This window comes from Notamacropus eugenii, chromosome 5 (genome assembly GCF_028372415.1).
Source record: "Notamacropus eugenii isolate mMacEug1 chromosome 5, mMacEug1.pri_v2, whole genome shotgun sequence".
NCBI lineage: Eukaryota > Metazoa > Chordata > Mammalia > Diprotodontia > Macropodidae > Notamacropus > Notamacropus eugenii.
Genome location: NC_092876.1, coordinates 362,226,280 through 362,249,630, shown reverse-complemented (window position 1 = coordinate 362,249,630; position 23,351 = coordinate 362,226,280). Strand labels below are relative to the sequence as shown.

At 37.9% G+C, this 23,351-nt stretch overlaps 1 long non-coding RNA gene across 1 annotated transcript in view; it reads left to right on the top strand.

Annotated features, from left to right (window-relative positions):
• Nucleotides 1-23,304, top strand: part of LOC140506686 (uncharacterized) — a 47,770-nt gene extending 24,466 nt beyond the window's left edge. The window contains exon 4 of the long non-coding RNA XR_011968032.1: nucleotides 14,351-23,304. This is a non-coding gene — a long non-coding RNA (uncharacterized lncRNA). The remainder of the gene's footprint in view (nucleotides 1-14,350) is intronic.
• Nucleotides 23,305-23,351: the final 47 nt, after the last annotated feature.

The following is a 23,351-nucleotide window of genomic DNA, read 5'->3' as shown; positions in this document are numbered from 1 at the left end:
GGAACCTCTTCCTACCTCTAAAGTAAGGCCTCCTTCCTTTCCTCCTCCTTTTCAATCTTTCCCCTTTCCTCATTCATACCCCTCTAGACTCTTCTCTTTCTGAGACTACAAAAGTCAACTTCTCTTCATTGCTAGCCCTTGATTTGTCCCTGGTACATCACTCTTCTCTGTTCCCCTACTCCTGTCCCCTTTTTTATATGCCCTTCCATATTGTAATGTACTTCCACAAAAGATATATTCACTTGTAGGTAGGATATTGCCTGGTTCTGTCCATAATACTTCCTGTATAACTTCACTGTTAGTGCTACCAGATTCTCACTCACTCCTGCCTCTGGGTATACATTTAGAAAGAAGTCTCTTACTGATCTTTACTGTCACTGTCCTTGCCTACTGTATTTATTATCTCCTCCTTTATGTCTATTGTTTGGGGTGTTCAAGAGGTAAATAATCTCTTCAGTTCTGGTTTTCTTTCTGAAATATTTCAAATTCTTCTTTATTATTGAATATCCATCTTGTGTTGGATGTGGTCAAGCTTAGATTTGCAGGATAGGTTACCCTGGGCTGCATTCTGAGCTCCAGTACACTTTGGAACATATTCCATTCCTGGTTCTTTTTCTAATAGGTGAATACTGTTACATTATTATTCAAAGGTATTTTCTTTGTATTTGAAGATTTTTCTCCTGATGACTTTTAAAACTTATTATTTCTGAATTTACTTGGTCAATTTAACCACTATGTGTTTTGGAATTTGCAGCCTTGGATTTTTTTTTCTGGAAATGATCTGTGGATTCTTTCTATTGGAGTTTCATTTTCTATCTTCAGAAGTTCTGGACAGATCTTTTCTATTATTTCCTTCATTGTGGTATTAAGATCTTTTTTTGTCCTGAAACATTCTGAGAGAATTAGAACTGCAAATGGTAGTGGAAAGTGAGTGAACCACACTGACTCTGCCTTGTGACTCTATTCTGAATCTAGCTCAGTTCTCATTCTGTTCAATTATGGTTCTAGTCCAATTTGTCTTGTGAGAAAATTTTATTCAGTTGTGGGATTGAGAAAACCATATTGCCTTGTTTGAATCTAACCTTGCGAGGCTGGAAAACTGGACCACCTTTACCTGCTACTTAGAGACTCTTAAGTATGGGTCTCAATTTAGGACCTGGATCCTAAAGTTAACTTAGGACTTAACTAAAAATCTAGGTTTTGCTGACCAGAAACTCAATCTGATTGATTGCAATCAATTGATGCTAGGAGTTTTCCTAAAATTCTACACCTCAAGCAACTCATACGTCTTATCTAAAAACTGAAACAATCAGTTATTATTTCCATATTCTTTTAACTGAATACAGATGCTTTGAGGGATTGGGAAACCTTTTTTTAATTTCAGGAAATTGTACCCTTTTACTCTTCTTCCAACTTGGAAAGTTCCTAATCTTTCCTTCAATTAGAAAACATATTTCCTAATTTTGTATCCTAGTTAATTGTTTTCTTTTAATTAATTGGTTTTGATTGTTTTTATTTTTTAAAGTCTTTTAAAAATTTGAATCATTTATTTATTTATTTTAAGTTCTCTACATTCATTTCCACAAAATTTTGAGTTCAAATTTTCTCCCCATCTCTCCCCTCTCTCCACCCCAAAACACCTTACATTCTGATTGGCCCTTCCACCAATGTGCCCTCCCTACTAACATCCCTCCCTTCCCTTATCCTCATCTTCTCTCTTGTCCTGTAGGACAAGATACATTTCTACACCCCATTACCTGCATTTATTTCCAAGTTATACGCAAAAAAACAATTTTCAACATTTGTTCCTAAAACTTTGAGTTCCAACTTCTCTTCCTTCCTCCCTCCTCACCTATCCCCACTGAGAAGGCAAGCAATTCAATATAAGCTATATATGTGTAGTTTTGCAAATGATTTCCATAATAGTCATGTTATGTAAGACTAACTACATTGTCTTCTATCCCATCCTGACCCTTATTTCTTCTATTCTCTCTTTTGACCTTGTCCCTCCCCAAGAGTGTTTACTTCTAATTGCCCCCCCTCCCATTTGCCCTCTCTTCCATCATCACCCCCTCCCTGCTTATCTCCTTCTCCCCTACTTTCCTGTAGTATAAGATAGGTTTCATACCAAATTGAGTGTGCATGTTATTCCTTCCTTGAGCCAAATGTGATGAAAGTAAGCCTTATTTTTCCCTCTCTCCTCCCCCTTTCTCCCCCCATTGGAAAGCTTTTTCTTGCCTCTTCTGAGAGATAGTTTGACCCATTCCATTTCTCCCTTTATCCTCCCAATATATTCCTCTCTCACCCCTTAATTTTATTTTTTTAGATATGATCCCTTCCTATTCAACTCACCCTCTGCTCTCTGTCTGTGTCTGTGTGTGTGTGTGTGCGTGTGTGTGTGTAATCCCTCCAACTACCCAGATACTGAGAAAAGTTTCAAGAATTACAAATATTATATTTCCGTGTAGGAATGTAAACAGTTCAACTTTAGTAAGTCCCTTGTGATTTCTCTTTCCTGTTTACTTTTTCATGTTTCTCTTCATTCTTGTGTTTAAAAGTCAGATTTTCTTTTCAGTTCAGGTCTTTTCATCAAAAATGCTTGAAAGTCCTCTATTTCATTGAATGATCATTTTTCCCCTGAAGTATTATACTCAGTTTTGCTGGGTAGGTGATTCTTGGTTTTAATTCTAGTTCCTTTGACTTCTGGAATATCATATTCCACCCCCTTCAATCCCTTAATGTAGAAGGTGCTAGATCTTGTGTTATCCTGATTGTATTTCTACAATACTTGAATTGCTTCTTTCTAGCTGCTTGCAATATTTTCTCCTTGACCTGGGAACTTTGGAATTTGGCTACAATATTCCTAGGAGTTTCTCTTTACAGATCTCATTCAGGAGGTAATCTGTGGATTCTTTCAGTATTTATTTTGCCCTCTGGTTCTAGAATCTCAGGGCAGTTTTCCTTGATAATTTCATGAAATATGATGTCTAGGCTCTTTTTTTGATCATGGCTTTCAGGTAGTCCCATAATTTTTAAATTGTCTCTCCTAGATCTATTTTCCAGGTCAGTTGTTTTTCCAATGAGATATTTCACATTATCTTCCATTTTTTCATTCTTTTCATTTTGTTTTGTAATTTCCTGTTTTCTCATAAAGTCATTAGCTTCCATCTGTTCCATTCTAATTTTTAAAGAACTATTTTCTTCAGTGAGCTTTTGAACCTCCTTTTCCATTTGGCTAATTCTGCTTTTTAAAACATTCTTCTCCTCATTGACTTTTTGGACCTCTTTTGCCAATTGAATTAGCCTACTTTTGAAGGTGTTATTTTCTTCAGCATTTTTTTGGGTCTCCTTTAGCAAGCTCTTCATGATTTTCTTGCATTGCTTTCATTTGTCTTCCCAATTTTTCCTCCACCTCTCCTACTTGATTTTAAATGTCCTTTTTGAGCTTGTCCATGGCCTGGGACCATTGCATATCTATTTTGGAGGTTTTGGATGCAGAAGCCTTGACTTTTATGTCTTCCCCAATGGTAAACATTGTTATTCATCATCTGAAAGGATGGGAGAGAATACCTGTTCACCAAGAAAGTAACCTTCTGTAGTCTTATTTTTTTTTCCCTTTTTTGGGTATTTTCCCAACCAGTTACTTGACTTTGGGGTCCTTTGTCAAGGCTAGGGTATACTCTGGGAACCTGTAAGTTCTCAGTTCCTCCAAGGTGGCACAATTCAGGGAAAGGAGTTTACTCCCCGGCCTGGCTCATGGCTGAGATTCACATCAGCTGCTCAATTACCCCAGGGGCTTTAGGAGGGGACAGGGCCACCACTCAGGGTTGAGGTTCAGATCAGTTGCTTAATTCTCCCAAGGGTTTTAAGCTGAGCCACTCCAACAGTGGACCCTGGCTGCTGCCACTACCACAGCTGCCCACCACCTGCTGCTGCTGCCATCTCTGCCACCTGAGGCCATGGCTGGGGAGGACCCTGCTCCCTTCTCACTCTGGTTGAAAAAGCTATCTCACTGACCTTTGGTGCCTGTTGGTTAAAGGATCTGTGAACCACCACTGCTGAAGGAGATTCTGTCCCTGAAGCCTGCTCCCACCCTGCTCTTTCCACACAGCCAAGGCTGGGCTGCATTCTGCTCTGCATCCAGAGCAACAGACCTTTCCTGTCAGCCTTCCAGGTCACCCTGGGCTGGAAATCTCCTCCACTCTGTTGTTCTGTGGCTTCTGCTGTTCTAGAATTTGTTGAGAGCCTTTGGGGGAAGAGCTAGAGTATGTGTACCTTTCTACTTTGCCATCTTGGCTCTGCCTCCCATGGTCTTGATTGTTTTTAATGTGTAAACATCTGTCTCCCCGAGTATTCAGGGTCCAGTGACTAAGCTGAGGGCACCTGGTCTTGATTTGTTAAGCAACTGGAATGTACTGCTTAATAAACTGATATGCTTGGAAACTTGAATCTTTCTTTCCTCAGTCATTTCATCTTTTACCAGCAATAATTCTTCCGGGAGTCCTGTGATTCTTAGGTTATCTCTGCACATCCTGTCTTTGAGATCTATATGTTTTGCTTGCAGAGTGTGTGTATTTTCTTTAAATGTTATTGTTTTTTGCTTCTCTCCTTCCAAGTTGTCTTTCATTTCTTTATATTTGCATTCCGAATCTATTGTTGTCTCTTTTATTTGTCTGGTGAAACTTGCCTTTGTAGATTCAACTTTTTCTATTCTGCTCATTATTTTTGATATTCAGGACATAAATTCTACACTCAAATTCTCATTTCTTTTTTAAATCACTCAGGGACAGCATGCTGTAGTTCCATGTTCTCTTCAAATTCCAGAGTCCTCTATCTAATTAAGTGTTGGATCATTTTTTCTTTATTTTAAAGTATTTAATCATAGATGCCAAAATTCATTTACTAGATCTAGACATGCTCTTTTTATCTGTTACTACCATTTTTCTTGTTTATCTATTTATGTTCAAGGTTTTTGAGTTTTCTTCTTCCTGAAATCTTTGGTACTTTCCACCTTCCCCTCCTCCACCCTCTTATTTTCTTTTATCTCTTACTCCTTGACTCTCTGCCTTCTGATTGTGGTTTTCTTGAGGATTGCATCTCGACATGTCTCAGCCCCCTTCCACACTGGGCAACTCACATATATCAGCCTAGGTCTCTGTCCCAATTGATTTGTCAGTGGTCAGAACTAGTCCCAACTGGATGCTGTGCTTTTTTCCTCAGGCTTGGTACAGCCTTCCAGGTGCATATTGTCCTGTCCTGGGGACTTGTCCCATTCCTCTGTGTTCCTCTGACTTCTGTCCCAACATTGATTTCTGTAGTACCTGCTTCTGTGGTACCAATAGAGCCAGCATTCACAGGCTTTTGCTCCTAACAGGCTATAGCCAAGCTGGCTGTGAAGGCTAGAAAATTTTAGCAAACTAGAGCCCAGGTTTCTATAGCCTTGGAAAAATAAATGGGTGTAAGGGCAGGTTTTGATGTAAGCCTGGATTGTGTCCTTGGGCCTGCTATTTCTACTTCCCCGCCAGTACAGTGGGAGGGGTGCTAAGTAAACTCAGAGTCAGTGAGCATCAACTCTAGGACTTGAAGGGATTTTTGTTAACCTTCTTTTGGATTCTGACAGTCCTAGACCTTGGAGATGGCAGAAGTAACTTTATCTTTGGTGCAAACTTTCTGGAGGTTTTAGAGGTTGTAGTCATAGGGGAAGAGTCACCCCTGCTTCATAATATGCCTTTTAAAAAGAAAGTTGATGTTAAATGTGCAAAAGTCATCCTGGTGCTCTCCATTGATACCTAATATTGAGAGGAGCACTTCACCTAGTGGAGAGGGGCTTTGGCAAGATGTGGTAGAGTTACCTCAAATCTTGTAGAATCCTGAGCAGGGAAATATATCAGCCTTGCTCTAGAGTAATAAGCCAAAATATTACTTGCTGTACCTCTATGAAATGATGCAAAATAAAGCAAGAAGAACTGGGAAAATTATTTCTACAATGACAACTTCATAAACAAAATCAACTTTGAAAGACTCTAGAACTCTGATCAATACAATGATAAACCACAGTTTCAGAGACCAAAGATGTAGTAAGCTACATATTTCCAATGAGACAAGTAAGGAACTTAAAATATAGAATGAGATAATCATTTTTTGATATGCCCAGGGTGGAATTTTGGTTTGCTTTACTATATATATTTATTATGAGTGTTTTTTCACCTTCCTTTTTTTGATATTTGTCTATTAGTAAAATAAATTAAATAAGTACTTTCTAATTGGAAAAATGAAAGTTTAAAACAAAACAAAAAGAATGCAAATTTCTTTTTTAAGAAATCAACTTTATTTTATTTTCAGGTCCACATTGTCTCCTTCCCGTTCCCTATGCTTCTCCTCAACACTGAATTTCTGAGGTCTAGCTTTCATCAAACCTATTGCAGTGTGGCACAGTTGAAAGGGTATTTGTCCTCAATTCAGAAAACCTGAACTTGAGTACTATCTCAAATGACCAGATCCTCAATTTCATTATTTACAAAATGTAAAAATACATGCAGTACCTACTTCATGGGTCACTGTGAGAAAGTATCTTTGGAACACTATTATAAATGTGAGTTAGTATTTATTTTTCCTAAGAATCCCTAATCTATGTGATTTCCTATTCCCATAAGTAATTTTCCCCACCCTCATCCAGTGTCCTTAAAAACTATGCCTTTCAGAAAGTATTGATAGTAATTAACTTACATACAGTTTATCTCCCAAGGCTAATGGTGCTATAGGGCTTCCCTGTAATTATGAAATGAAAGAGATTGTCCTCTGTTTAAAGATATTTTCAATATGGTTTGGGGTAATCTGAGGTGAAGTCAAATGACAGCCTTTCTTTAGACTCCTGAGATCAGGTCATGGAGGCAAGCCTTTATATGTGTTTAAAATAGGGCTTACTATTTATCCCAAATTTTTTTTTAACATATGTAACACTATCCCTTTACTTATAAAATTCATGTTGGATAATATGAAAAGACTGTCTTACATTTTAAAGATATCACAACTTTATTGGTTAGAACCCTATGCAAAGTCTGGGGAAGCATTTCCATGGGACAATCTCAAGCTAACTCCGTTACTCAAAAGCACCCTGGTCAAAAAAATAATTTTTGTAATCACAAAATGTTAGAACTGGATAAAACCATACAGATCAGGTCACCAATAAGCACATATTCTTGTAAAGTTTTATTGATGCATATTGTTTTTATACTGGTTCTTTCCAGGTGAATCCCTCCTCACTGACAACTTGTAACATTGAAAGACAGGCAATTAAAACAAATAACCCACAAATGGTGTCTGTCTGTGAAAAGACATTAATTAAGTGCCTTTCTATGTGCCAGACACTGTGCAAAGTACTAAAGATAGGAATATGAAAAATAAAGTCAATCCTTGTCCTCAAGAAGCTTATACTCTAACAGAGAAAGACAACACACAAAAGGAAGATGAAAGCAGGCAAGTATAGTGAAATATTTCTTTCCTCATTAACCATTTCCATTTTTTGTCTTCTTTGCTACTTTGTTAAGCATTAGGTAAAAATTCAATTGTTTTAATTTGTATTTCTCTCACTATTAATAATTTGGAACAATAGTTCCTTTGGTTATTAGTAGTTTACAATTCTTTTGAAAACTGCTCATATTATTTAACCATTTATCTACCAAGTAATGGTTCTCAGTTATATATTTTCTTACTGTAATTTATTATGTATCCTGGATTTCAGACTTGTATCAAAACTAAGAAGAAATAGGTTTTTTTTAAAAGAAAACCAAGAACTATTACATAAAATGCGGCCAGCAATTCACAGTAGTTCAAAACTCCAAAATGCCTTCTGCTTCCTCTGCCCCCATGAGTGTTTTTTAGTGTTATCAAGTTTGGGGCAGGACTTATTCCCAGGGGAGTGCCTTTCTTGTTTAGAGAGAGGCCATCCTCACTTTTCTCTAATTAACTCACACTAGGCACTAGGCCAATAAACGCAGACTATCCCCAGATTTTCAGAGAAATAAAAGGAAGAGATCCAACATCCTCCTTTTTTCCCAGGTACAGATGAGTGCTAAACATAGTCCCAGGTCTGAAAGCACTGCACTAAGCATGTGGGTATTTCATATATCTAAGCTCAGAACTGTGCTCCAGCTAAAGAAGGATTGATTACTCTTGATTACGTAATGAACACAAGTTAGTATATAGTTAATATATAGCATTTGGTTATCTATGTTAGTATATAAGTTGATATGAGTATATAAGTTGATATATAGGGAAGTATATATTAAAGATAATTTAAAATTTTTTTTTAATTATGGTGGTGATGACAATGATGAATGTGATTATGTTTTAGATGAAATCAAAACAAAACAGCTTGATGTAGAGGATGGTGTTGCAAAAGAAAATGGTGGTGATGTCATGTTCCTAATTAAGCGAGGGGGCAGCATGGCATAGTGGATATTGCTCTCAATTTGGAGTTGAACTTGAACTTATATCCTACGTAAAACATTGCATAATCACAAATTGGTTGTTTAATCTCATTTAGTTTCAAATTTTCATGTGTAAAATGGGAATTATTATAACTGTAGTACTATATTAGTTTCTTTGGAACTAGGAGGATTTGACAAAGAATCAAGATAGGTCAGTAAGGCTAAGGCAAATTGATCTTTATTTAATTCACATGGAGGAACATTTATGGACTAAAATGAACATGAAGAGGAACTAAAACTAAGGTGAACAGGATAACAAGGGAAGAGGGGAGATTAGTGAACAGTTCTCAGTCCCCAGGTGCAGGTGAACTTGGTGTCACTCACTAGTTAAAGCAAGGTGCATCAGGGTGATAGCCTATCGGCCACAAAAGAAGATAGGAATTGGGAGTGGTATCAGTGGTGATATGGAGAAGCCCCATTGGACATGGTACATCCACTTTCACCAAGTTTTCCATTACTCCTCCCAATCAATGTCATCAGCCTCCACCACAGGACAATTGATTGCTCTGTACTGACAATGGTTTTTATAGAATTGGGGAAGCATTTCCTAGCTCTTGTTTCAGTTGCTATAAAAAGGGAGTAATTAATGAGAGACTAAAAAGCATTTAGTCCCGCTCTTCAATTCATAAACAAAGAACATTTTCTAATGGGATGATACAAATTGCTAAATGGGCTTACAAGTCACTTACATAAGGTTGAGGAATTGAGTTGGGAAAGGAGAATTTGCAGGGGATTCATTGCCTTGCAAAATTCTGTCTTGAAAGAACCAGTGTCTAACTTCCAAGGTTGTTGTGAGGAACTCTCTTTGCAAACCTGCAAGTACTATACAAATGTGATCATTTGATTTTATAACTTAATTGAAACTCATTTGTAATCAAACTCAATAACAGTTTCGGATATCTAAAGGTGAGTCATGCTGGAACCATTTTGATTTCTAACTTTAATTCTAAACAACGTAATTGTCTATATTGAATATGGGTTAATATGTAATGGAGAAACTACCTTCCAACCACAGGAATAATAATTCTCACTTACAATCTACAATAGGATGGTTAGAAAAAAGCTGAATATTAGGAAGCAGTAAAAATTTTGTATGCCTTTATATATTTTGCATCAAGTTGACAGATATCTAGAGCACAGATTTGTAAATGGGATTAGTTTGTTTCATTTTGAATTGGCATTTGTTCTTTATGTTCAAGATAGCAGTATGCTTTTCATTGTACAGTTGTATTCCCATGTAACCAATATTTAAATCAAAGTAAATATTTTGTTGGTGTTGAGATTTTGGACTTTGTGCGGTTGTAGGAATATTTAAGAAGTGAAAGGGGTGGCATTTCAGTTTCCTTTTTCATCAGTTGCCTTTTTTTTTCAGTCCATATGTAATGTTGCAATCCACAGTACAAAGTGTTGAGAGAAAATTGTCTCAGACTCGTGCATATGTTTATGGTGTCTTGAGCATGTTTTATAAACCTGCGGTTGAAATCAGAAACAGGCATCTGTCGGTTGGGAAACAGATGAAACTTACTATTAATGAGAACTGGGTGAAAAACCAGAAAATTTATGCTGTGTCTATACACTGTGTATGAATCCCTTCATTACATAACTACGCCAAATCATTTCAGCCATTTTAGCAATCAAAACTTATGAATGGTAATAAATTGATCATGTAGCAATCCACAAAAATGATAGCTAAATGAATATAATATTGATGTCACAGGTCATTCATTTCATGTGTTAGAGGTTGTCTCAACTTCAACAGATTAAAAAAAGGCTTTCTTTTTTGAAATGCCTTTGGATGCCTTCTTTCCTGATTTTACCTGAAGTGATTCATTAATAATGTTTATATGATATGTCAGTTATTCAGTTGACAAGTACTTATTAAGTGCTTCTATATGTGAGGCACTATGCTAAGAGTTAGAGATACAAGGAAAGACAAAAACAGTCCCTTCCCTCAAGGAACTTACATTCTAATGGGAGTGACAACATGTAAATAGCCAGGTCCATAAGAGATATATGCAGGGTAGATGGAAAGTATCCTCAGAGGAAAAGGACTAGCAGCTGGCAGGGTGGGGAAGAGAAGGGGGAATGTCTCCTCTAGAAGATGGAATTTGAGAAGATAGAAGATGAGTTTTGGAACAAGCTGGAGAAGCTAAGAGGCAGAGGTGAGAAGGAAGGGCATCCAAAGCATGGGAGACAGGCAATGGAAAGGAAGAGGGCTGGGAGATGGAGTGTAGTGTTGTAGGAATAGCAAATAGACCAGTAGAGTTGAATTGTAAAGTATGTAGAAGAGAGTAAAATGTAAGAAGATCAGAAAGGTAGCAGAGGGCAAAGTGGCAAAGGGATTCAAATGACTAATATAGACATTATATTAGATCCTAGAGGGAATAGGAATCTCTTAGGTTTATTGAATAGAAGAGAGACATGATCCAATATACAATTTAGGAATCATCATTGAGGAGTGACAAGTCAGGGAAATGGATCAGGTTATTAATGATGATTATTATGATTATTGACTCCAGGAAAGATGTGATCTGAGCCTATACTAGGGTGATGGCTATGGGACTGGAAAGAAGGTAAGATATATGAGATGTTGTAAAGGTAAAAATGACAACATTTCACAAAAGGTTGGATATGTTGGGTGAGTCTGAGTTAGTGTTTGTCCATTGTTCTCAAACAGGACCATAACATCAAGATGATGAAATGACTGGAGATGGCCCAGGATGCAATGCATGACCCTGGCCATTTTCAGCTAAGGTCTTATCAGATTCTTGCTTTGAGGGAGATACACCCATTCAATGAATAGGCCTCTTTAAGTAGTTACTCATGGGATGGCCCCTTTTAAAAAAGAAAAAAGTAGCAAAAATATCAAACTGAATCTGAGTAAGGAGTTGAGGATGACACCAAGGTCATTGGTCTGGGTGCCTGAGAGGAATTTAGTAACTTCTATAGTAATTGCAAAGTTGAAAAAAGAGTCGGGTTTGGAATGTGGAACATGGGAGATACCAGTGTAGCTTATGAATATACTTTATTTGTACTCAGAATCCCTAGATTTTTTATGCTTATAAATATAAGCATATGCACAAATGTATGACCTTTCGATGCATACTACAGACTGCTCTCAGATTCACCTTTCTAAAATGTTGCATTGATCATGCCACTGCCATTTCAAAGTTGCCCATTGGCTACCATAGCCTCATAAGATCATAGATTTTGATCTGGAAGGGACCTTGGAAGTCATTCTATAGATGAAGAAACTGATGCTGAGAGAGGTTAAATTGTCCAAGGTAACACAGGTAGCACATGACAGAGGCAAGATTTTAGCTCAGGTGCTGCTACTCTAAAGTCATTTGTCTAGTCCCATGCTAGGTAAAATATCATTTTTTCTGGTATTCAAGCCCTTGGTAGCCTGGCCCCAAACTGCCATTCTTGTCTTATCTGCTATTACTTTTCTATACAAACCTCCCACTATGATCACAGTGGTCTCATCTTCTTAACAGACCTTGAAATTTCATGCCTCCACACTTTTGCTCACCCCTTTTCTTCTGTCTGAAATATTTTTCCTTAATTATTCTCCTTCCAAGTCTCATACATTCTTCATGTCCCAGCTTAAAGCTCATTTCCTTATCTCTAAAGGCTTCTCTAATCACCCCCACGTGGAAAAAACTCTCATATCTCTTAACTCCTCTGGCAAGTATTTGCTATATATTTAATTCAGTAATTAAATAGCATCTGGTAATGTACCTTCTGTTTTCTTGAACTGTTATTTAAATATTTGACTGTCAATTAATTAACATTTCATATGTTTATGCTTTATCTCCTTGAGAGCAAGAGCCATATCTTCTGTTTTCTATAGGACATGAAATTTCACTATACACACAATAGGTGCTTAATAAATGTTTCTTAGACTGAATTCCTACATATGCACCTTGTACTGATTGTAGTCAGTTTCATTTCAATGATAATAGCTTTCCATTCTATGACTTGCACATTACTGATTCTGTCTTCCTGTTTTATGAAGTCATCATCATCATAAATGAAATTCCTTGACAAACAGAATACATGAACATAATAGGTGTCTGGAAAATGGTTTGTTTGTTTTTAATTTCATCTCAAAATGTCACATTAACTTTTAAAGGGACCCCAAAATAGCTTAGTGTTAAGGGGGAATCAACTAGTGAAAGGCAGTTAGTTTGACAATGGCTGGACTTAAAATCAGTCCAACTTGGAGTCAAGTCCCACATATAATGACTGTATATGAGCTGGTGTTCAGTCTTTCCATGAGTGCCCTCAGCATTTCTCTAAGACTCTAAGTTGATGATCTCCCTTAATAGAGGGATTTTCTTCATTGAAAATTCCCTACATGAATGAAATCAAATGTCTAGAAGAAATTAGAAATTCTTCATTTATTAAGATATGTAAGATACTAAACTTAATACTGAATGCATTTGACATGATATCGTTCAATATACATGTTATCTTCCTTATCTATTCTCTCAAATCTGTACCTCACTTTTCTCATCTGTTCAAAAGGAACAATGATATTTGTACCGCCAACCCCAAAAGGTTGTTTTGAGGATAGCACTTAATAAAACTTAAACACTAATAAATGTGGGCTTGTCTTCATCAATAATAATGCACAATAAGCATAGCAATATTAATCATAACATTGACTTCTAAAAAAATGTAGAGATAGAAGGATTTAATATTTGAGAAGGGACAAGTGACCCTTGAAAACAGTCCAAAAGAGTACCTTGCTTTGTCTTGAAGAGCATCATGTTCCATATAGTCTTGAGGCAGATGAGTCTTGAGAGTGGCGAGTAATCAGAAGTCTAGATATGAACAGCACCAAATTAATAATAATTAATAATCCTTTTCTGGGAGCTTCCTCCACCAATTTGTCCCCAGGGGGCAACTGCCATGAATTCAAAGTACTCTGTGAGGTGCACTCCTAACATCTTAGTTCACTAGTCCCCATTGTTATGTTTACCTTTACTAATCAGCTGGGGAGTATGGGTGTTCAGGAGGACTAGCACTTCTGGTGTAAGGACGGCCTGAGCCCTTTTCAGGACAGCTCATCCACCTTTAGTGTCCATCTGATTTACCCAGCTCTCACCTATGGCTCAAAGAAGCTGCAGCATGCACGGCCACACCCTGGCAAAACTGTCTTTGCAGATGCACTAAACCACAGTGGTAGTAATCAATAAGCCTCAAACCTATAGATGAGGACTTGGGAAGACTTCACTCAGCAGAATGGATGAATGGGAACAATTCTCCAAAGGCCATGAAGATGCCTGAAACAGGCCCCAGTGCTTAGAGATTGGTCAGACATCAAAGACACCAAAGACTATCCCAAGCCATTGCCAGCTGTCTTGACTTTTGTCCTACCACTAAACTTTGATGACTTTGGAAGACAGAATAAGGCTGACAACTTAGTGCAACTCTGCCTCACTCAAATCCAATTCACGTACAAGTCTAGGTATCGCCGTGTGATGTCATTTGTCCTTTATAAAAACCAAGGACAAACAACAACTAATCAGCCAGTAGAGAAGGCTAACTCAAGGCAAATTAGCTCATGGCATCATAATAACAAGATAACAAAACATTGCCCCCATAAACCTAAGGTGCACTCTCATATAGCTATACAAAGTGTCAGTGAAAAGACCAGGCATACATTTAAATGACAACAATAGTGAAACATGTGTGCAGGGAACACATGGGGCCATGCCAATCCATGCCTCTAGCACTATAGAGACCCAATATCCTTCCTTTTCTGGTTTCTTCATTGTTCCTCCTTGGGTACAGTGTCTCTCACTACCAAGCCTAATCTGTTGAATCCATATTTGTTGTTTCTCTACTGCCAGGGGTCAAACTCTTTGGAGTCACCTCCATTGACTTTCTCTTCCTGTTCCTTGCTGGGTAAAATATCTCCTATCCAGGTAAGTAGCTTCATTGCCAGATGCCTTGGCTAATGGGAGAAAAAAGGAAAATCACCACCACTTCCAGGTAAGAAGTGATTCCTTCTCAGGAGCCAAGTTCATCCATAACTAGTTTTCCTTTGGTCTATGAAAGGTCAACTTCATGTAACCTTCCTATCTTGGCTATGTCCAAGAGCTGGCTGTTTGCTTTGGAATGGCCACCAGGGGATGCACATTTTTCAACTGCCAATGGCAAGTACCCTCAAATTCTGTCACCAAAGGCTTCTTGCATTTTTTTTTTTGTTTTCGTATTCATTTAGCATTTTGTTTTTCCCCATTTACATGAAAAGCAACTTTCAACATTTGTTTTTAAAACTTTGAGTTCTGAATTCTCTCCCTTCCTCCCTTCCTCCCTTCTCACCCTCACCCCTCCCCCATTGAGAAGGCAAGCAATTTGACATAGGTTTTACATGTATAGTCCTGCAAAGCTTATCTATACTAGCCATGGTGTGAAAGAAAACATACTTCTTGAATTTCTTAAAGGGTTAACAGGCTCTAATCTTGGCACTGTTACCTGTACCTTCTATGATTTAACCAACTCCACCCATTTATATGCTGTTAAATGCTTCACAACCTTAATTAAGACATGCTTTTTGGTTTGATCTGCATCAGTAACATTCTCTCCATCACTTTCTTAAATCTCGATAATCAATAAAAACAACCAAACAAGATCTCATTTTTAACATTTGCCATTGCCAGTTTAAATTCTCATACAGAAATTTTAACCATCTGCTGGGATCTCTGACTCCTGTGACTCCACCCTACTTCACCAGCAGTCAACAAATGAAACATTTATTAAGTACCTACTACACATGAGTCATTGTGTATAGCATGAGCTGCTATACATACAAGGACAAAAAATTTAAACCAGTCCTTGTCATCAGGGAGGTAACATTTTACTAGATGCCTCCATGACATTTTTGTATGGCTTTATTAGATAGTTATTTAATTCATATAAATATTTAACCTAGTCTTTCTGTCACCCAATTTGCCTAGTATATTGTTTGTAATAAATGCGTGAGGGTTGCTTAAAGGATTAACAAGATGCTGATCGTTTTGTTTTGGTAACTTGCTGGTGTTCCCATTCCCATTCCAAGAGCAAAGGAGAAGCCAATATTTATGGAGCAGCAAATTGATTATATGTACATTTAAGATAATGCCACACGGAAGTAGTTTAAATACAGACACATATCCTTTTAGTTTACTGACTTTGGGAGCAAAAGAAGAAGAAAAAATGGAAGAAAATATTGGCCAAGTTAACATTGGAAAGGCTTCACAGCTTCCAAAAATCATTCGCCAATATGGCTTCAATCATCTTAAAGGAAAACATCTATTTGGGGTTGTTGTTTTCAAAGGAAAGAAATCAGGAGAAAAAAATTCAGCAACTCAAGAAAAACCACAGCCACTAAAAAAAAAACTCAACAACTGGAGATTTTGTTTTGTTTTGTTATTTTTATTAACTTAGATCATTTGTATAAATATTTATCTATTCAAATAATTCTCTTCCTCTTCATCATAAACATTTTATTTCTGCTACCTGTCAAGGAATAGGATGCTATTTTTATTATTTCTACCATCATTTGGGATTGTATAGAAAACTACTGACAAAATCAGGGACTCCATGTGCCTTCAAGAATGGAATATGAAGACTGGGCTAGATCTTAAGAAAATGCATTTGGCAGGATATTAAAATTAATAATGTAATAATACTAATATATTCTTTCCATAGCACCTTTCCTCTGGGATCTCAAAATATCTAACACTTAGGACACACTCTTAGGGCACATTGATACTATGTCCAAAGTACTCTACTTTTAAGATTAATCCATCTTCCATTCCTTCTCATCTCGCATGATTGAGGGGTTCACTTGAAATTTTCAGAGGACTTTTCTGTTTATGTTTTAATTTTGGGACACTATATAAACTCTGTTTCTTGCTTCTACAAAGAGAACAGACTTGAGTTTTGCCCTCAAAATTGTGTTGTGCAGGTGCCTGCCTAGAAGCCAGAGCCAGAAGCAGGAAGTGATAGGGGAGCATTAGTGATGGCTCAATGAATGGTGAGAGAACTAGGCTTTTAGCATCCATTTCTCTGACTTTCTACATTTACTTGTCCCAAACAATACCATGTAAGCCCAGCTGCACTACATAAAAACTGAAGCCAGGAACAGGAGTCAGGGATAGTTACATGATGGATTAAAAAATGGAATGTTTGTACTCAGTGGGGCCCGTGTGTTTCTAAAGTATAATGCTGATGATCAGAAGGCTGGTTTGGAGGGTTATCCAGGATGCTCCAATGCCAGGACACAGAACTCGTAAAAAGTTCAGCCTTGAAGAGCTTTGGGAGCTCATAGAAGATGCACTGGACTTGGTTCAGAGGCTTGGCGTTATCTTCTTAGGTTTGCCACTAACTAGCTATAGGATCTTCATTCAATTTAGTTCAACAAAAATTATTATCCACCTACACTAGGCAAGGAGATGTGTGACTCTGGGTAAGTTACTTCACCTTCAGTGCTCTGGGAAACTCTCCAAGATTATAAGCTGCAGAAAATGTGTTGAACTGCATTGGTTTAGGGAATTCTCTTATTAAGGAACAACCTATACCTATGACATCACAGGTCCAGTCCCCAATCCTGTCCCTACTTGCAAGGCAGCAGATCTTCAAGCAGGGCACGAAGAAAGGCAGAAAAAAGGCATTTATTAAGCTCCTACTTTGTGCCAGACTCTGTGCTAAGCCATTTAAAATCTCATTGAATCTTCACATTATCTCATTGAATCTTCACAACAAAGTGCTAGGAGGTAGGTATTATTATCTCCATTTTACAGATGAAGAAACTGAAACAAACAGGTTAAGTGACTTGCCCAGGGTCGTATATCTATGTACTTAGCTACTAAGTAGCTAAGTTTAAATTTGAACTCAGGTCTTATGGATTCCAGGTCCAGCAATCTATCTACTGCCCCACACAAGGTTTGGAGACTTGTCTTCAAATCTGGCTTCTGGCACTTTAAGATAAAATGATCAGAGAAGTTGGAAGGAACCTTAACAACCAGCGGATCCATTTCCCTTCATTTTACAAATGAGGAAACTGAGGTCAAGAGAGTTATTGTTGTTTGAGCTTCATTTTCAAAAAGGACTAATGACATCATGGGTGTGATGTCTTGAGTCCTATGTGAATTAGATTTAAGTGAGGCAGAGCTGTGCAAAGTCATCCGCCTCACTCTCTCTTCCAGAGTCATTGAAGTCCTGTGGCAAGACAACAGTCATAGCCCAAGTTGCAGTGGATGACCTTGGTGTCTTCAGCGTATGACCAAGCTCTAAGTACTCCACATTGCCTTCAGCCACCTTCATGGCCTTTGGAACAAACTGTTCTTATCTGCCTGTTCTTCTGAAGAGAAGTCTTCTCATACTTGGAGCAGACACCCCCCTAACTTACCTGAGTTGAGGCCTATTGTTTAGCCTCAACCTGAAAAGATTAAATGACTTGCCCAATGACAAAAGTAGCACATGGCAAAGCTGGGATTCAGTCCAGGGCTGAGAGCTGAATCAAGGTCCTATGATTCCAAAAGTGCTTTCATTCCCCAGTATTTCACTAGCTGCATGACCTTTAATCCATGATCAGTCACTTAAATCTCTTCTCTATGAGCCATCAACCTTCTGAGCTCCGCATCTGCTTGGATGAAGGGAGTTCCTGGCAATGACAAAATCACATATCCTTCCTGTATTCAAGTACTTTCAAGGAACCAATAACTTTCCCTCTCTGGGCCACTGTTTCTTCCTCCCTCAAACAGCAGCTGACCAAGAAAATTCTAAACGTGTTCCAATTCTTGCATTGTATTAGATAAAGCTATTTCGCTTCCGACCTTCCACCTGTTAGAAAGCTTTGCTCAGACTACAGAGTGATGAAGTGTCATTTGCATGACTCCCATCTGATCTTATTCCTCAGGACAGGTGGAGCTTTCCTTCCTGGCAAAGCTCTGAAGGTGATTGCTTCTGACAGGCATTTCAGCAAAGGGTGCATTTAAACTGAGCCTCCCATTCTTTCCTCTCTCATACACACTTAAGGACCAGTGTTTATACACAGCTATGTAATTACCTGCTAAGCAAGTGGGAAAAAAGCACAGCAGCTCAAGTGTTGTGGAAGGGAGGGTGAGTGTATGGTAATTTTATGAAAGCACACTTGACGTTGACAGGTGCAGCAGGCCTACACATTTGAATGGGCCTTGAAAGCCATTGGGAGGCCTGAACCTTTCTAGTAAAGCCCTTTCAGGGAGCCACTGCAGCATAAAAGTCTTAGCCCAGGTGATCTTAAAGCCTTAGAACTGCTTGTTAACAACCATCCTTAAAAATTATAAATGCTGTGTCACTCTGGGAAGGGAGTTTGTGTTCAGCATGGAAATGATGTGTTAGACAGCTAGGTTGTGCAGTGGGATAGAGTGCCAGGCCGCCAGTCAGGCTGACTCATCTTCCCGAGTTCAAATCCGGGCTCAGACACTTACTAGCTGTGTGACCCTGAGTAAATCGTTTAACCTTGTTTCCCTCAGTTTCCTCAGTCTATAAAATGATCTGGAGAAGAAACTGGTAAACCACTTTAGTACCTTTGCCAAAAAACTCCAAATGGGGTCCCAAAGAGTTGGACATGACTCAACAACCACCACATGGAGATGTGTTAGTTTGATTCACAGGTGATCTATAATTTGAACTCTTTCCTGTTTGTTTTGCAACAAGGTGTTTAGAAAATTTAAGGTGGGAAATGTCAGCAGTTAGGATGGAATAGATTCAGCTTCTGTTTAAACAAATAATTGTAGCTGGTAAGACTTTCCAAGACATTTGTTATCTTTGGGGGAAATTTATTTGGAGAACTCTTTCAAAACAAAATTAAAGGCTCGACAACTCCAAGAAATGCCCACTAAAACAATCACAGTTGGCCATACTGTTTATAGATACTGGTCTGCGAGTTTGTACTGAGAATGAATTGAGCTCTTTAATTCTGTTTGAATAAATAAGTACTTCATAAGTGTCCCTGGGTTAGCCTGACTGTAATCCGGGTTTAGTGACAGGAAGATCTAGAATCAAATCCTGCCCTAGATAGTTACTGTGAAATTATGGGCAAGTCACCAAACCCTTCTGAGTCCCAGGTAATTCTTTTAGAACTTTAAATTATAATTGGTTTATAATCTTTCCAGCCACCAAGCAGAAAACCAGGGTTTAACTGGGCATCTTCGCATCTGTCCAATCACTGCTTTTCCTCACTTGGAATGGCTACTTTCTGGTTTGACCTTCGGAGGCCACTCCCTCCTCCACCTATCCACTCAGCATCAAGGCATCTGCCTGCCCTGGAACTGAGAAGACCTAAGTAGTGGCTGAGTACAAACTCACCTAATCTAAATCCTGTCTAGCCACCTCAGGCCATGGCTGTGTGCAGACATCTACCAGGAAATCTGGGCTAGCCTGGGCCTCTTGGCATTTGCTCTGATACCACAGAGTACAAATTTAACCCCATACTTTCTTTTTAGTTCTCATTCTGAGAACAGTCATTAAATTGTTGCTGCCATTAAGACAGTAAAGACATAACAATTTTATATATGCATACATATAAGCATTAAAGACATTACAGTCCACACTAAACAATGGCTCCACTCACAATCCCTGTGATTAATCAGACCAAAACTTCCTTCCCTAACCACTACTCTCTATATGTGTTTTCTCTCCCTATTAAAAGGTCAGCTCTTTGAAGGCATGAATTCTTTCCACTTTTGTATTTCTATCCCCAGTGGCTACTATATAGTACCTGGCACATAGAAGCTGCTTGATAAATGTTTATCCATTCATTTATTCAGTCATTTATGTCCATTACTTGGCTGAAGAAGTTCCTACATTGGGAATGTCCATACAAAAGTAATCGTAAGTGCCTGATTTATTGATGTAATAAGTTTCTACTATGTGCAAGGCACTGTGCTCAGTTGCTTTTAAAGATGAAAATGTGACACTTTCTGTTCTAAAAGAACTTGGGAGAAACTGGCTAATATAATACAAGGTAGAGTGTGATGGGGGAAAAGAGCTCTAGATAATGCATTCTAGAAAACCAGGATAGCATATATAATGACTATGAGAATGCAAATAAGTGTAAACTAAAAGGCAATTAATTCATGTTAAACAAAATGGTGGATGCTGATTCCAGATAACTAACGTTAAAACACACATTTCATTTTTAGAAATGATAAATTTGAAAGGTTTTTTTTAAGCATGCTAATAACATTTGAGGAGGGAGAGAACACTTGGAAGGGGAAGGGATTAGGGAAGGTTTAACAAAGGAAATAGCATTTGAGCTGAGACTTGAAGAAAGAGAATATAAATACAAGGAGGTAGGAAAAGGTATGCCATATTTGACAGACACTTAGTAATCCACATTTGCTGCAATTAAAGTATGTAAAAGGAGCGGATGGGAAACAAAGCTGGCAAAGTAGATTGGATTCAGATTGTGGAGAATCTTAAAATCCAGGCTAAATGATTCACATTTTATTCTTCTTAAAATTAAATTAAATTTAAAAATTCTTTTATTTTTAAATTTCTAATTTATGGGGTAAAACAAGTACTTCTATAACATAGTATAATTTTAAAAAAAGATTGCACATGAAACTGAAAATCTATTATATACAACTTGCTACTCCTTTTAAATATATGATAAATTTATTATGTAGTTTTTTTCTTTTTTTTCTTCCCTCCCCCACACCCTAGAGATGGCTACCATTAGACACAAATATGTGAATATATATGTACACACATATGTAAAATGGTTCTATACATACTTTTATAAGTTCTTTTTCTGGAGGCAGATAGCATCTTCCTTCATATGTCCTTTATAATTAATGCTTGAATTTATAATAGTCAAAATTATTTATTTACTCAAAGTTGCTCTTAAAACAATATTGTTGTTGCTATGTAGTGTTCCCTTGGTTCTGCTCATTTTGTTGTTCATTATTTTGTGCAAGTCTTTCCATATTTTTCTGAAATTATTGAGCTCATCATTTCTTATAGGACAGTAGTATTCCATCACAATAATATACCACAACTTGTTCAGCCATTCCCCAAATGAGGGACATTCTTCTAATTTCCAGTTCTTTGCCACCACAAAGAGAGCTACAATAAACATTTTAGAACATACAGGTTCTTTTCCGTTTTTTTCCCTAATCACCTTTGGAAATAGATCAAGTCAAAGGAATTTTATCCTATAGACAATGAGTCATTGAGTACGACAGAGACATGATAAGATTGTGCATTAGAAAATTATCTGGGCAACTGTTTGAAATATTGGAAAGGAAGAGAGATTGGAGACATATCTAACTAAAATTTTCACTTAGTAAATTATTGACAAATAAATGCATTCATATTCCTTGCCACCCTGGAGAAGCCTCTGTGGTAATTGGTGACTTTCTGCCTGGGAGTGCCATATCAGGAAAGAACCCAGCCATATTTTACCCCACCCACATCTGGATTCACTCTCTGGACCCCATGATACCTTTCCCTCCATATCCTAAATGTGTCATCTTACCCTAATTATTATGTAAGCTCTTTGAGGTCAGAGACTGTTTGGGGATTTTTGTATTTGTATCCCCAAGGCTTAGCATAATACCTGGTAAATAAAATGAGATTAATAAGTGCTCTGTCATCTATCTTCTGCCTGCCTGTCTACTTAGAAAACAATGTCCTCAACGATGTCCAACTTTCTACTACTTCAGAGTAATCTTCTCATTGGCAAGGTCTATTCAAATGTTTCATATATATGCATATATATGTGTATATATATATATGTGTGTGTGTGTGTGTGTGTGTGTGTGTGTGTGTGTGTGTGTGTATGTGTGTATAGTTAGTTAGTTAGTTAGTTAGTTAGTTACCTGTTGTCCTTCATCTTTTAAGAGGACCAAAATGACATCACCATTGTAAAGTGAAATTTCAGTGTGTCCGACTGAGGCGGATCAGACCAATATGAGCCCAGGAATGCTCTACCACAGGTTGGGCACAGATAGTACATATGAATATTTGGGGTGGATATCCCAAATTTGCGCATCCTGCATTTACTTTATGCTGTCTCAATTCTGCTTTGCTCAAAGAGCACAGCACTTTTTCTTATGTGGGCATGCCATGCTGAAAGGTCCTGTGCCAATGTCTCCCATGTTACACAGTCAAATCCAAAGTTCTTGAGAAAGACCTTGAGAGTGTCCTTGTATCGTATGTCATCTCCTGCCCCATGCAAGTTCTCCATAAAATGGTCTTTTTTGGCAAGCATACATTTTGCATTTGAACAGCGTGGCCAGTCCATCAGAGTTGCACTCTCTGAAGCATAGTTTGAATACTTGGCAGTTCAGCTCGAGCAAGGACTTCAGTGTCTGGTACCTTATCCTGCCAGGTGATCCTCAGAATCTTCCTAAGACAGTTCACATGGAAGCGATTCAGTTTCCTGGCATGGTGCTGGCAGACTGTCCACATTTCACAAGCATATAACAGTGAGGTCAACACAACGGCTCTGTAGACCTCCAATTTGGTAGTCTAATACCTCTTCTCTCCCAAACCTTTCTTTGTAGCCTCCCAAACACTGAGCTACCTCTGGCAATGTGTGCATCAAAGTTATTGTCAATGTGTACGTCCCTGGAAAGTATACTATCAAGGTGTAAGTGAACTTATCCACAACATTCAAAACTTCTCCATTTGTTTTCACTGATGGTTCCACATATGGATGGTGTGGTGGTGGCTGATGGAGATTTTTTTTGGTGTTAATCATTAGGCCAAAATTAGCACAGGCAACAGAAAAGTGATCCATACTTTGTTGTATACTCACACACACACACACACATAAATATATATACACACATATGTATATATATATATATATAT